Here is a 12,549-nt window from a genome sequence, read left to right on the forward strand (position 1 = left end):
CGAACTGTTCCATTTAAACATTACATTACATTTAAATTTCGCCTAAAATGTGAATTTATCTCATTACATAACTAAACAAGGTAAGGTTTAAAGGTTTTTGTTAAAAATTAGCCTAATGTAGTCAATGCAAGCTTATTCCAGGCTGTCATGATGACGAAATCAGCTCTGTATATTAGACATATTAAATATATTAGATTTAAGTTGTGGCATTTTAGCCTAGACATCCTTTACACAAATAAGAAAACGTGTATTAGTAAAACGAAGGACAATGGCCTATTATTTCATATAGATCCCCGAAACAACCGTAAGTGCTTCTACATACTTCCGGGTTTCCCGCTATAGGGATTGGGGAATCATAAGGTGACGTATTTGATATGGGCGTGACTTTCGACGTCACGCTCGTACGCGGGCGGGTTTGTTTCGGCGATGGGGGTGACGTCTGACGTCATGCGTGGATGTGGGCGGGGTTGGGTGTCCACCGCAGACTGCAGCGAGCCCTACTTGGCTGAATCTCTCCACCGTCCCGAAATCAAAGACCTTTCAGTTTAAGAATCTAATTCTGCCATCTAGTGGACAAAGATAATAGCTGCAGTTAATATTTCATATAAAACGCATTCTCTGATGCATATGATTTATAAAGCCTTCAGTTCTATTTAATACAAGTGACATATTAAGCTTAATTCAGTGACTGTCATTCAGTTATCAACTCACAAAATATAGTGATTTTGTGTGAATTTTAAATGTCAGTAGGGATAATCTCCAAAACAAACAAAAAAGATGAATGGGAAAACATATGTGTGCAAATAAATGCAGCATGTTTCTATAATGTTTACATTCCGAGGCATATTGCCAACAACAGCCATTTGCCCTGCCGGAAGAAACAATAGAAACCATCACAGAATTTCTAATGGTTTTACTGGTTATAATGGAAATTGCATTGTTTAGTGGTAACTATAATGATGCCTGTTGGTCTCTACTGGTAATTGGTCGACTTCCAATGATTTTTTTTTTTGTAGTAGATTATATAGATATGAAACATAATCTGGGAAACATAAACCCAGAAAGAGTCTCTGTCAAAAACTGAAATGATTCACTTCTTTTAATGTTTCATAAGAGTGAACAAGTGGGGCTTGTTGCCCCTTCCATCACGGCAGCCTTTTGTGGCCAATGAACAATGATGTGAATCTATTTACAATAAACATCTGCTGTGATTTCAGATATTATACACATAGTTTGTTTCTATTGCTATGTCTATGTCACACTTTTTCTGTTTATCATTATATGTTTGGTGCGTCTTTTACATTAATACAAATGAATTGTGTTTTATTTTATAGATGGTAAAATGTCTTAATTGTCAAGAATGGCCTCTTCAGCGATTTTACTGTACAAACTCATCTGATTATCTATTTAAAATTTATAATGAGTTTGTGTCATCAGCTGTTTTCTCCTCTCTAAAGCAGTTTGATGAAGCTGATTCTATAACGCTGATCCTGTAATATGATTCAGACACATCAGATGTGTGTGGTGAGAGTCTGTTTATGCTTCATGTGTGACATTATGATCCTCATTCAGCTGCAGATCTGATTTCTCTTCTGGAACCTGAAACTAAGAGCCTTTGTGTTTGAAAACCCAATTCTGACATCTAGTGGACAAATGATGATAACTGCAGTTAATATTCTATACAGCATAGAAAACATGTTCTGATACATATTTGATTTACAGTATGAAGCCGGAATTTCTATTTTATACAAGCGACATTCTTTCAGATTAATTCAATGACTGTCATTCAGGTATCAGCTCACAAATACTACTAATAATAATGGTGATTTTGCATTTTGTGTGAAATATCAGAACGTACAGCAAGCTTATTCTGCTGTATTGGACGGTGTTGTGTGTTTGTACAGTAGATGTACAGTGTAAAGTGCAGGATTGAGTGAGTCTTGAGCTCTTGTGTTTGTGTCATTAATGATCTGCTGATGTGAATCAGGTTTCAACACACACATTTACATCTTCAGCTCTGTGATGTGAATTTAACCTCTTCAAACTCTACAAACAATATGACTGCATCTGACATCTGATATTCACTGAGTAGGTGCTACTTTTAAATAATGAATCACTTTGTAGTCGTTAAAAGGTATGTTCTACATCTTATAGAATTTTCAAAGACATCTTCTGTACAGAAATAATTGCCTTATTTAACCTTGTCCTGTAGTTTTTTTTATTTTTATTTATTTATTTATTTATTTATTTATTTATTTTAAATAAGGAGAACATAATAAGACTTCTTGTAAAGCATTTATGACTGATCCATGATTTTATTCTTCACTTAGGTGTTTATGAAGATTTGCTGGATATGAAACACCACCATCTGAATCCAGAAAGAGTGTCTGGTAAGAACAGATTCATTCTCTTTATTTACAGTAAATCTGAAGAAATGGAGATGTTGTGTGTGAAATGAGAGATGAAGCACATGAGATTTTGTCAGAAACATCATCAGTACACAAAAGCAAAAGCACAGGTTGTTTCAGGAGAAGAAATACTGAGTTTACAGTGAATCATGAACAGAATTGACTGAAAATGAAAGAGATCTGGATTCTGATCAAACCATTCAAAACTTCAGAATACATGAAAACAGCAGAACTGATCGATTTCACATCTTTGTGTTTCATTTCAGTAATGTTGTGTTTGTGTTTAGTGATTTCTCAGAAACTCTCGTTACTTTATTAAATGAATCCAGTCGATAACATCCATATCAGCTGATGAAGTGAAATCTGTAAGTGTGTTTTTATTGCAGTTGTTGTAAAATACTTTCATATATATTTGTTTATCTTTAACTCTGTCGTGATTCTGATAATCACACGTCACTGTATTACAGGGGTCAAAGATCAACACAGCCACTTTATCTGATTGATAAATATATCATAAATATTGACATTATTCTGCATATTTATCATTAGAAATGTTTGAGTTCCTTCACATAAATCTGGATTTGGTTTATTTTTGAGCTTTTATTTATTTTCCCCATTTACATTTATTTGTATGAAAATACACATTGTTTCAAAGCAGCTTTACAAATAGTTTACATTTCTATATCTGTTATCAGAAGTGACTGAGTCAAAGTTATGTCCACATGGCAGAAATATACAGTTAGTTAATATCACATGATAAACACATTAAAGATCTGATTATATGAGGTGATTCTGATGATGACAATATGAAGTATATTGGTCAGTTTTATGCTGATTGAGACCTCTCAGGAGTCAGCATCATGTCTCAGTGTTGTGTTCATCTGAAGTGTTCATAAGAGGCTGATTCAATCTTTAGTCTGGTGTAATGTCTGGTTACTGATTCTGAACATGCAGATGAAGATTCAGCAGCGCTTCAGTGTCATTGAGTTCATCATAGTAGATCTAAACGTTGCATCTAAACATCTGGATTAACTGGTTTGTTTGACAACTGTGACAAGAATTCTGGTGGCACATATATTTTCTACTCAATTGCCAGTGGTTTTTGAACAGGTAACAGGATATTACACACTATCTATTGTGTGTGTGTGTTTTTTTTTTTCAAGAAATGCACATAATAGTAATGATAAAATATGCAAAATAAATGTTATTTCTAAATAAGAAATTTAAATCTAAGATAAAAATACAAACATGACAAACATTCATGATTTTTAAGTTAAAAATTGCTGTTTGATCCAAGAATGGGAAACACACCCAGTATCAAGCATAATATCTGTCCTGACGTTGTTGTTTTTCTTCCAGATTTTAATTGATTTTGTTTTGTATATTTTCCATTCCATTTTAATTTTAGTTAGTTTTATTAATCTGCATCTCCTCACCCCTCAGCTCACTATCAAATATGTGAATGGCAAATTATTTACAGCATTTTCATTTTCTCAAGCAAATACAGTCCCAAGAGAAAAAGCACTTTATAACAAAAACAAATAAAGTTACAATCTGATTGTGTATCTTCAGCAGGATTTTTTACTAATTCAGTTTAGGATCAACCTCCATTTCTATTTTCGGACAATATCGGGACTCATTACCTTTTATGGGACACAAACAAGAATAGCACAATTATCAGCAAAGATATGAACACAATTTACATCGGTCTGATCACATGCACATGGGTTTGCTCCTGTATATGTTGGTTTGTTCAAGTAAACATTGGGCTCCTTAAATATGCAATGATTTCCTCATATATATATTAGTCTGTATATATTGGTTTGTTCAAGAATATATTGGTTTAGATATATCTGTTTCCTCAACTATGTACTGGTTAGTCTATATTGGTTTATTCAAGTATATATTGGTTTAGATGCATGGGTTTGCTCAGCTATGTATTGGTCCCCATGGTCAGGTGAACCTATTTAAATATGCCCAAAAACTAGAAAAAAAAAAAAAAACTATTACAAAAATATCAATATTGCACAATATAAAAGGTATAGTTATATTACAATCAAATATATTTTACTGTGGAGTTTTTATCTAGCACTCTCTATTCTTATTCTATTTTATCTATTTGTTTTGTTTTTCTTTAATAAGAAAAGAGCCTCCAATAACACTAGCATTCTCTATTCTTATATTAACTTTTTTTATTTTCATTTATTGAAAATAATGACCCTTTTATGCGTTGTAACACATTAATCATTTCCCACTTTTTCTACAGGCATTATTAAAATTCCTTCCAAGGTGAAATGAAGTTTGGAATAAAATCTTATTCAGCAGATTTGTTTACATAGAAAACAAAGAAAAATATCATTCCCTCAACATAGTGTTGTTCACTCCACAGATATGTATAAATGGGCGTGTGGCATTAAAGATTGAAGTTAAAATTTTAAATGCATTAAATTCCCAATGCTGATCAGAATATACATTTACTCCTGTAATTCACTATAATTATACATTTTTGTGACATGAAAACTGGGAGTGCAAATAAAAGCTTTTGAAAGTGAAAGATTTCTGTAATGATTCACTTATTATAATTTGCTGCCTCCTACTGGCGGATTTAGTTTCATATTAATGTCACATCATTTTTCAGTAATCAAAATGTTATTATTCTCATGACATTATTTATGCAATTGTAATTTAAGTGTAAATGGACTGTGAAAAATTATGGATTTTTGTTTATACGCATTTAATTTGATTGGTAACAGAGCAGAGCTTATCTGTGATACAGCATTTCATTCTCATCTGTTTAAGTAAATTTCTCCGAGATAGATGCCACACTTTAAAGACTGGACTAGAGATAGTGATAGTAAATAAACACCTTAAGAATATTAAGTTCAAAGCAGATACATGCACTGTGAGAAAAAAAAAAAAAGGTACAGTTCTGTCGCTGGGGCGGTGCCCTAAGGTACACAGTGAAAGTACTTTTCAAGTACTAATATATACCTTTAAGGTACTAATATGTACTGTTTAGGGGTAGGTAAGGTACAAAGATGTACCTTTTCACTTTTGTACCTTAGGGTACTGCCCCAGCGACAGAACTGTGCCTTTTTTTCTGAGAGTGTGGGTATAACACACAACACTGAGCCTCAGTGTTTTCAAGCAGATACCCATGTGAGGAATCTTAGAAATGGTTTATCTGCAGTATCTCCCTCATAAGCCAGAGATTTGACACATTGCCTCCACATTTCTACCAACATCACTAAGAAAGAAAGAATGAAAACAAGCCACAGCACACACTCAACCCTGAAAAATGATCCTCAGCGCAGGTCTGGTCCTGTACAAAGCCACTGAAACACAGAAACTGAGGAGAGCAAAACCACATGCAATAGCAATAATCGATTTGCTTAAATTATCCCACAACAAACAAAAGAAACCTTAAATAATCACACAATAAAAGGTGCAGTTCTGTCGCTGAGGCAGCACCCTAAGATACAAAAGTGATAAGGTACATCTTTGTATCTACCCCTAAATAGTAATATTAGTACCTTAAAGGTGCATTTTAGTACTTTGAAAGTACATACTGGTACCTTAAAGGCAGTGTTGGGGAGTAACTAGTTACATGTAATGGAAGTACTTAATTTAATTTCAAAATAAATGTAATTATAATTAATTACAGCTACTGAGAAAAAAATATGTAATTAAATTGCAGTTACTTTTGAAAAATGGCAGTGATTACAAAGGGGATTACATCTGAATTTTTCCACAAACCCACCAACACTTACAGATTTAATTGACTTCTTTTAAATTGCATTGACTGCTCTAAAATGAGACACCAATGTTTCAGGAGTTTAGGACACAGAATAGGAAACATGATTATTCCATAACTGTTTTATTTCCTATTTGGGTTTATGCATAAACTTTATTTTTTAAGATTGTTTTTTTAAGGAATTGTTAGATGATAGAGTTTTCTGTCATAACTATGCAAACATTTGATTTCAAACCCAGTATCATAGCTATTAAACTATTTCTTGTTATGATGTTATGTTATGATCTTGTTATGACATATGATCCGAGTTTGATTCCCGTCTCAAGTTTCTTTGCTGATCTGCTCCCCTCTCTCCTCCAGCTCTTTCCTGTCATCTCTCTACTGTCCTGTCACAACAAAAGGCATAAAAAGCCCAAAAATATAAGTAAATATGTGGTGGCTGTGCTTTAAATTAAATTATTACACAGCTCAGACTGTTTCGGGGCAACTTAAGTCAGTGTTATATGCTTGACCATTTTTCTTTGCGGAAGCTTTGCGTTTGGTTAGCTAATAAAATATTAAAGCTTAATTCAATATTATGTGGACAATTTCTTAATTCTGTCATCGTGGTATCATGGACTTGCTCTGTTGTTTCATACAAATGCAGCTGTTGCCTGTTTTTGTACATTGTAATGAATTATAAGAACTAACAAACTAGTACTACTACTTAATTATTTATGTGGTGAAATGTTGTGGTGTGACTGCACTGTGTCCCTAAAATGTCTAGTTTGAACTGTTTTCTAGCAACTGATTTCTTTGTGGAAGCTTTGTGATCAAATATTTCAGCTCAGATCAGTTTCGTGTCTAATAATTTTGAGATGAAACATCTAAATAATCTATCAAGCAGCTGTGTAATAAGTGAGATAATGTACATTCTGCCAGTTGTTATTGCAAAATAAATATGTATATTATCCCTTACTTATTATAATCTAATTCAAGTGATAAAGGATTTTGAGAGTCTGACAGTAATCAGTGTTGAACACTACTGTAAGATTAACTCTGTCTTTAAATGTTTCAAAATTATCAAGAGTTGAAAATATTAGAAATTTAGAAAAAATTATTAAAAGTAATGTTACATTACTTTAATAAAGTAATTGAAAAGTTACACTACTTATTACGTTTTAAATCAAGTAACTTACCTTATACCTTATACCTTAAAGGTACATATTAGTTCTTTAAAAGTACATATTTGTACCTTTTCACTTTTGTAAACTTTCACTTTTCCGCCCCAGCGACAGAACTGACAGTGTATTAATGACGTGTTTCACGAGTAAGCGGCGAAACCTGTTGCCAAACACGAATAAGTGGATTAGTGTTGGGTGTTATCTTTGTAATGGAAATATGGATCTTTTATTTCTAAATGACAGTGCTTTTCCAGTAGTAGTACACAAGTAGTGACTTGTGAAATCATTCAGTTCAATCAAGAGAGCCATTCACTTTTTAATTTTGTTATGGGTGAAACAGAGCTTTTCGAACCTCCAAATCAGTTAACCATTGCGTCACAAAACGATTCACTGTTTCGAAGCACTCGGAGCAGTCGGATCGCGCAACGTGAATCGTTTGATTCAACTTTGAATCATTGAATGACTCGCGAACCACACTCAGAGGTCCTGATCTGAAATGGGTCAGAAATTTTGGGACTAATCGCGAATCATTCGATTTAGATCGGAACTTCGGAGTGGATTCACAAATCGTTTGATTCTGAATGCAACTTCGGAGCGGGTTCACGAATGATTGTTCGTGAATCTTTTGAGCTCAGGTTGGATCTTCGGAGTGCGAATCAGAAATCTTTTTTCTTTCTTTTTTTTTTATTAAAATGTACAAAACATTAAACTATTAAGGTATCATGGTTATAAAAACAAGAAACAAACAAAGAAACAAACAACAAATCCCTTAAGAAAATTATTAATAAAAAGAATGGTTTTTTTCCACTTTGAAAGGACAGATGGGAGTAATATAGAGGATGAACTTTGGATAGTTTCAATATACTTGTCTAGATCAACTTTAAATAAAGGAAAGAGATTTAGAGCCAAATGTTTGTTTCTATATGTGAAATTTAGCTAGCAGGAAACAAATTATTTTACATTTTCTTATATTTATTTTTGAGTAGTCAAACAATCCAAACAAAAAACTTTAAAACGGAAAGAAAAGTCCAAAATGAGATCAGATGAACATTAATAAATCTGAATAAATGTCTCTGTGTGGTTCATTGGCAAACAAATGAATGACAAAAACAGCAACTCACTTCCATGTCTGACTTGTATTATAAATATGTCCATAAGCTTTTTGTGAAAGTTGGACATTGCTTATGATTTTCAAGGGTGCAGAATTTAGTAGAGACGCTATGACGTCCCTATTAATACACACACACTTGTATATTGTCCCTAATTTTGTATGCTTTTATGTCCCTATATGCCAAAATCAAATCTACGCCCATGTTTGCAAACCAGTAAGTGGATTTGCATAAACCGTACAAACAACACCAAAGCCTTTAACTTCTTCTTCAACATCTTTCATCAGTTTATTTGCCATATCAGTGACATCAGAATAACATTCCTTGTGTCATTATTTAGAATCAGCATTAACATGTTGAGTCATGTCTTCAATATTATACTCTGTCAGTGTTTCCTGATGTAAACTCTGGCTGTGATTTAATGACAGTAATTGAGAAACAAGGCTGGATTTCTTCTCTAAGGTTTATCAGTTTCAACAGTTCAAAGTACAGTTTATGTGGGAAACTGATAGCAAGAGACTGGACCGGATTCATCAAAATGTCAGCAAACTACAGTACAATGTCATTGCAACAGACAAAAGAAAAGGACTATAATGCAGCAATACAATTCAGTATGGGAAACACACTTCTTTACGAATAAAATGCAGTAAACGGTAAAAGTATTTGCACAACAGACCAGTGTATTTATAATTAAAATAAAATGGCAAGCAGTACCAGGTTTTGCAGTATCAAAGAGTATAACAAGCTGTTGTGTGCAGTAAAAAAATAACTGGATATGTGTAACAGTGGAAGCCAGATACCTTCAGTTTACAAACGGTATTGATCGTGGATAGAAGATTATGAAATAAACCACTATATACAGAAATACAAAAACACACATAAATGGCAGTGCATAAAATATGAGTCAGTGCAAAATGAAACAAGTATTTTGTGAATACTTTTTTTTACTCTGTGTGACGCATGATGATTCTTCTGACGGTTCAGTCTTCAGCCGCTGTTGTTTGTTCCTGAAAACGTGCTGAAGGGTTTTGATGTGAGAATCCCGCCTCGGCTTTTATGTCAGAATAAAACTTTGCAGGCCAGCCTGGATCATCCGAGACTAGAAATCACAAATATATATATACAGTATTAGATTATGCAAATGCATTGAATTTAAAAATGTATTTTCTTGATCAATAATACATGTCAATTAAACATCTGTTTCATTTATCTTGACTGCAGAAAGTCTGATAAATCTGTCTGAATGTGCAATGTGTTCCATAAAATCCAAACTCTTACACAATGCCATTTTTTGAACCATACTTTCACATCTAACAAGTCTCTGTCTGCTTTTCTCTCCAGTGGTTTGTGTTTCCTTTCTGAGCTTCATTTTTCTCTCTGTCCTGTGGTCCTGTGTATGGTTTCTAATGGCAGTTCTTTTTGCAAAAGAGTTTTTATAAAATAATCCTCAGTATGCAAGGAAAAAGTCATGCAGAAATAAAGCAGAAGAAAACTCCGTCCACACTGCAAACTGACACGTGCGTGTTCTCTTGTATACTGTGTGGAATGGGCGGGCGGTGCCGTTCAGGTGTATTTCATTCAGTACCTGACATGTTTTTTTTATAAACTCCAGTTTACATGGTTACTCTGTAAACAGGCTGTATTGTTTATGCTAACACGTACACGTGACTGAAAGAAAGGTAGTCCAACAAGTTTTACATTTTCAGATTTTAGATAAGATAATCAAACCAATTTAAGATAATCAAACCAACAAAGACTTTATACATTTTGTGTTTTCTTACTAACTAATAATAATTCATGCAAAATACACACCAAATTCACATGCACAAAATACAAATATATATTCATAAATTATATTTCACAAATATAAAAAAAATGCACACTTTTTTTAAGTGTTTAAAATGAGTTTATCATGGAACGTGAATGTGCACTTTTTTTCATGCAAATTGTGCAATTTGTGCATTTTGTCTCTCGCTTGAATTATTGAGACTAGTATGTTTCTATCAGTCATGTAAAGCTTGAAATTCAGTAATGGTCATAAAAATCATTTTTACCTTCTATTTTCTTCATTCTCATAATATTTCAACTTCATTCTCGTAATATTTAAATTTTATTCTCTATTTTATTTTCGTAATATTTCAATTCTATTCTCAACTTTATTCTCATACTATTTCGACTTTATTTTGGCAATTAAATTTTATTCTCAACTTTATTTTCAGAATATTTCAACTTTATTCTTGACTTTGTTTTTGTAATATTTCTATTTTATTCAACTTTATTTTTGTAGTATTTTGACTTTATTCTTGTAACATTTCAACTTCATTCTTGAAATATTACAAATTTAATCTTGAATCTTGGAATTATTTATTTATTTATTTATTTAATGTTGCACTAAAACACTGTCATACAATATGTATGGACCTAGGGTTAAAAACTAAAATGTTAATAATATCTGACCCAACCCCCCCCAAAAAAAAAAAAAAAAAAAAAAAACATAATAAATAAACGAATAAAAAAATATATATCTGTGATATGATATATAGTGATATGATAATAAAAAAAAAAAAAAAAATCAAAATAAAATAATAGATAAAATTAAACCAATAAATCAAAAAAGCAATATCCAATCATCCACTTTTTAATTATATAGAAATATATTTATATATAGTTAGATATATATAAAATAAAAGACAAAATGTTTTATGTTATGTTATGTTTTTTTTTTTTGGTCATATTCTTGATGCACTAGACTTTTATGGCTCATATAGACTGACATAGTGAGAAAGGAAAAAAACTGTTTAATTTTGAGACTCAAGCTGAGCAAGAATAAGCAATTTGGTGCAGTTATTATTCATATGGCCAAAAATGGAAATCAGTGTGACTTTTAAACATTATACAATCCAGTACACCTATAAATGATGATTGCAAGATCAAATAAATGTTCCTCGGAAGCCTGCCGTATCATGTTATACATTGGCCTATAAACATGATTTTCCTAATGCTAATAGTTTTACTTATTTGTTAGAGTTTATTGTTAACAAAGTTTTGATCATGTTGATAATATTAAATATGATTAAATATGATAAATTAGACTTCATATGGTTAAAAAACAGCACTTAGGTTTTTTTTTTTTTTTTTTTTTTTTTGTAGAATTTGCACAACCCACTGTTTCTTAGCAACAATTCTTTTAGCTCCAACTGATGCATTACATAGCTTCACCTTTGGCGATAAACATTGTCAGATGACGTCAGACGTGTTCTTAGACGATGATGGTTGTTTACGTCAAGATTAATTTGACATAAATTGTGTAAAAGTGGTTTAGTGAGAATGCCGAATCATTTGTTAGGTATGAGTCACCACAATATCCGGATTTTAACCATTGAATGGCTTCAGATCTCTGTCAAAAATGAACGCAACTCTTGATGGAAATAAATGCTGTGGTGTTGCATTTTTCTTTTTCTTTTTTTACAAAACAATACCACAATGAACGCACAATGTTATAAAAGCTAAAGTCAGTCTAATGAGGGTGTGACATTTTCAGACATCCTGTTAAAGAAATAAAAAGCTACACACTGCATCAGTTAGGGTTAAAACAACTACAGCTAAACAATCAACATGCCATAAACATTGATCACTGAGAACAATGATTCATTCTTAACCTTTTAACTGATTTATCATATGAACAGTAGACCTTATTTTGAATATAAAAAAAAGTCTGTCAACAGACTTCAAAGATTTCTGATCCTGTTGTGCCTGAGGTGTTGATGTTTCTTCCTCATTTGCAGTCAGTGAGCTAAACTGTGCAGATGAAATTAGACACCAGGAGGCATGATGAAGTAAAATACTAATTGTAATACTTATTTCTTACTCCAAAGTGACACCTAGTGTCCAAACAAAGCTATAACATACAGCTGTGTTTGTCAAATTGTATTTCATTGACAAAATATTTTAGTTTGCCTTAATTATTTGTATTAGATCAGATAACATTTTAAGATGTGATTTAATAATGTGATCACCTATAGTCTCCTCTTTGTGCTTAATCTCTCTTTTCATATTCATTACATATTCTGTTTATTCTGTTTGCTTATCTGGATTTCTACATTTGTTCCTACACA

Source organism: Labeo rohita, unplaced genomic scaffold (assembly GCF_022985175.1).
Source record: "Labeo rohita strain BAU-BD-2019 unplaced genomic scaffold, IGBB_LRoh.1.0 scaffold_144, whole genome shotgun sequence".
NCBI lineage: Eukaryota > Metazoa > Chordata > Actinopteri > Cypriniformes > Cyprinidae > Labeo > Labeo rohita.